Raw genomic sequence first — 4,121 nt, 5'->3', positions numbered from 1 at the left:
GACTACCAGTTGAGGCTTGTGGAGGCTGAGTGACAGCTGCCTGGGTGGTTGCATTAACCTCACACTTTGTATACTTGAGCTTATTTTATAATGAAGTTTAAGATAACATTGACAACATGAGCTGAGGAATGTAACTAAGGGTATTTACGTTTTAAATTGGTTCCTGGTGAGTCAGGCTTCACGTGAGTCATTTGATAAGAAGGGGGAAAAGACACATCCAACGCATCATGAGTTCATAATCTTAAAATAAAGTCCAAATGCATTATTTACTAGGCTTCCTAAGCCTATACAATTACATTCTCTGCCACTTGGTGAAAAAACAATTTGCAGTTATGAGTCTCAGTTTTGAAGACTAAAATTAAAACCTGTAGTAAGTGTCTGCACACAGAGATGAGACTCCTTTCCCCATCCTCTCGCCATACTAGCTATTAGGGTGTGTTTCATAGTTAGAAACTCATTTAAATAGAATTCCACATCATAATTCTCTGATGGACTATTTCAGATTAGTCTAAAATGGGTCAAAACAGTCCCCTTTTCAAAAAAAATGGAACTCGTTTTGAATTTGAGTTTTTCATACATTACACTGTATTTGCATCATTCTCATCCCTTTCCCCCTCCAACTCCTCCTGCATCTTCCCCAACCCAATTCACCCTCTCTCAAATCCAAGACCTCTTCTATATGTATTTTGTTATACAAATACATGTAGGTATATACCTACAACCTACTCAGTCCAATTATGTCACCCCTATTATACATATTTAGAGGTGACCACTTAGAATTGGGTCTTCTCACCCACAGCCAAACATTAGGCAGAGCTCAGGGAACTCCACAGAAGAGGGGAAGGAAGGATTGTAGAAGCCAGAGGGGTTGAGGACAACAGGAGAACACAGCCCACAGAATCAACTAAGCAGGGCTCAGAGGGGCTCAGAGAGACGGAGCCTGTGAGTCTGAGCTAGGTCCTCTGCATATTTATTATGGTTGTTAGCTTGGTGTTTTGTGGAACTCCTAAAAGTGGGAGTGGAGGGTGTCTCTAACTCTTTTGCCTACTCATGGGGCCTTTTTCCTCCTACTGGGTTGCTTTGTTCAGCCTTGATATGAGGGTTTGTGCCCAGTCTTATTGCATCTTGCTATGCCAAGTTCAGTTGGTGTCACTGGAGGTCTGCTCCTTTCTGAAGGGAAATGGAGGAGCAGTAGATCTTAGGGAGAGGGGAGGTGGTAGGTGACTGGGAGGAGGGGAGGAAGGGAAACAAGAATAAAAATTTAAAAAAAAATTTATTCTATGTTGTATATATTAAACACATTCAGCTTTCCACCTGCTAATAATAACTTCAATAGAAAGGTTTAAAAAGGAAGAAAAAAAAAAGAATTGGGTCTCCTCCCTGAAAAAATAACGACAAAAGTCTGGTTTTCCTTCAGTTGACAGTCATTGCCTGCCTGTAGCTTTGCGTCTGAGGATGAGGCCTTGTGAAAATTTCCTCCATTCACGTTAGGATGTCAGTTGGTGTGGTCTCTGCAGGTCCTGTGCAGGCAGCCATACTGAGTTCTTAGAAGCCGTATCCCTGCCCTGTCCAGGAGAGACTGCCACTCAGCAATCTTCCTGGTCCTCAGGCTCTTAAAATCTTTCTGCCTCTTCTCCAACAGTGTTCCCTGGGCCTTAGATGTCAGGGTTGTGTTATATAGAGATGCCGCTTTTGGTGACAGGCATCACAAGGAAACCAGAACTCTTCCCTTGGGTTGTACTTGCCAAACTCTGGCATCCTGAGCACGTGTGTTGTAAGCGCTCACTGCACAACTGAGCAGGTGTCTACTGGGAATATTAAGAAAAGAAAGAAGAAAATCTCTCTGCAAAGAAGAAACAGCGCGAAGGGTGGGTTTGATCACATGAAGAAGCATAATTTTCACTTCCCATAAGGAGATTGAATGGGTGATGCGTGGTCCCCTGATGAGCTGTCACGCACACGCTCTTCCCAAGGCATCTTATTTACTTGTAGTGTAACTCTAGGGTTGGCATCTGAAAGAACCTTGTGTCTTCCTGGAAACATAAGAACGTCAGTAATCTCTGTGATAACCTCATCTAACAACAGAATGTGAAGAACATTTTACGTAGTCACTACCACGTTCCATAAATGATTCTAGAGAGCGCTCCATATTTCAGTTTACATGCTGGGGCTTATATGACATCCCTAGTAACAGGCTCACGAGCTGGCAGAACCATAATGTAAGCAGGTCAGGTGTGGAGCTTACAGTCCAAACCACTGTGTTAAGTACCTAGATGACAGAACGGCTCCTTCTGTCTGCCCATCAGCTTTAGTGAGGCATGATTTCCATAAAATAAAATGCATCCATTTGTTAATTGGTGAAAGTCCAAAGTTGTTCACAATGTTGCCTGCTTGCTCTTTTAATATTTTGAATTTTAGTTATGGGTAATCTGTATTGGCTTCCTTACCTCGGATCAGCCCAGGTAGATGTTTACAGATGTGTTATTTAATCCCTTCCTGTCTCCCCACAGCAAGCCCTTCACTATCTGTTTTCTCTGGTGCTCTTTCATTTATAATTTTACTGTTTTCTATTCCTATTTTACTTGTTTTCATGTGTCTGCTTACCTTAGATTTAATTTGCTCTTTCTCTAACTTTTTTACTTACATCTGACTTCCTATGATAGGTTATTAATTTAAACCTTTTGTCTTTTCAAATTTAAGCCATTAGAGATAGCTAAAAATTTCCCTGTAAAAGTATTCTAGCTGCAGCTAACAAATTTTATTATGTTTTCATTTGTGTTCTATAAATAATATATTTAAATTTTCATCACAATTTTTTCTGGGTTTTTTTTTCTTACCTCTCTCGTCATTCTTGAATCCTGGATAATGTTGCAGCCTTGAAGTACTGTGGGCGGTGGTTCCATCAGGCAGTGGATCTATTTATAGGTAACTTTGAGCTTTTAAAAGCTTCTTTTTTGGTCTTGTTATAGAAGTTCTAGAGTGGCTGCCGTAGTGGGCTAGTTTAGCCATTTCTGGATGCTTGAGAGAATCTGAGGGATGCTGCAGACTGTCTCTACTCTGGCTTGTCAGAATGTTCACATCTCCCAGCTATGTGTAAGCACTGGGAAGTTCTTACTGTATGACTATCCAGTTAACCTTTTCCAGCCTCGCTGGTTTTGTCATATAAATCTGTGAAACTGCACTCGGTTCCAAACCTAATCTGTTGATTTCCTAAAGTTATTTCTCTGCATAGTTCTCTCGTCTCCTTAACTCTCTGTCCTACAGATTCCTGCTGTCTCATCTCTTCTACACAGTTAACCTGTCTTAGAGTTTCTACTGCTATGATAAAACACTGTGACCCAAAAGCAAAGAGCAGAGAAAAGGGTATATTTCCACTTGCCTGTCTCAATCACAGTTTCCCATGAAGGGAAGTCAGGAAAGGAACTCAAGGAAGGAGCCTGGAGGCAGGGATTTCTCATGGCTTTCTCAGTCTGCTTTCTTATGTATACCAGGACCATAAGCCCAGTAGTGGCACCACCCAAAATAGGCCGGCCCTCCTATGTCAATCACTAATTAAGAAAACGCCGGCCGGGCAGTGGTGGCGCACGCCTTTAATCCCAGCACTCAGGAGGCAGAGCCAGGCGGATCTCTGTGAGTTCGAGGCCAGCCTGGGCTACCAAGTGAGTTCCAGGAGAGGCGCAAAGCTACACAGAGAAACCCTGTCTCGAAAAACCAAAAAAAAAAAAAAAAAGAAAGAAAGAAAAGAAAAGAAAATGCCCCACCGGCCTTCCTACAGCCCAGTCTTATGGGGGCGTTTTGTCAATGGTTGCTCCCTCTCTTCAGAAATGTCTGTTTGTATCGAGCAGACAAAAACTAAGCAGCACAATTGACCTTGTCAACTTGACACACAAACGCATTGCTATTCAACTACAACCTTCCCTTCCCCATCTGTCTCCAAAATGGCATGTAAATATTAATGTAACAACATAAAGCATTCACACTTCTCTTAAACATTAAAATCCTATCACATTTATTACAAAGTTAACCCTTAGTAATAAGCCAACAGAGCCTTGGAGATGGACTTTCAAATAGCATAAATCTGGACCACATGACTACCATCCTTCACATGCACCCAGATGTCC

General features: G+C 41.9%; 1 long non-coding RNA gene across 1 annotated transcript; it reads right to left on the bottom strand.

Annotated features, from left to right (window-relative positions):
- Positions 1–236: 236 nt before the first annotated feature.
- Positions 237–3,054, bottom strand: LOC128101999 (uncharacterized). The gene is made up of 2 exons (XR_008215291.1): positions 2,838–3,054; positions 237–2,033 (listed from the first exon to the last, which is right to left on the bottom strand). It is a non-coding gene; the product is annotated as an uncharacterized LOC128101999 (long non-coding RNA).
- Between the last annotated feature and the right edge of the window lie 1,067 nt (positions 3,055–4,121).

This window comes from Peromyscus californicus, unplaced genomic scaffold (assembly GCF_007827085.1).
Source record: "Peromyscus californicus insignis strain IS unplaced genomic scaffold, ASM782708v3 Scaffold_7__1_contigs__length_154581171, whole genome shotgun sequence".
NCBI lineage: Eukaryota > Metazoa > Chordata > Mammalia > Rodentia > Cricetidae > Peromyscus > Peromyscus californicus.
The sequence above is the reverse complement of the archived record's forward strand: the minus strand, read 5'-3'. Positions and strand labels throughout refer to the sequence as shown.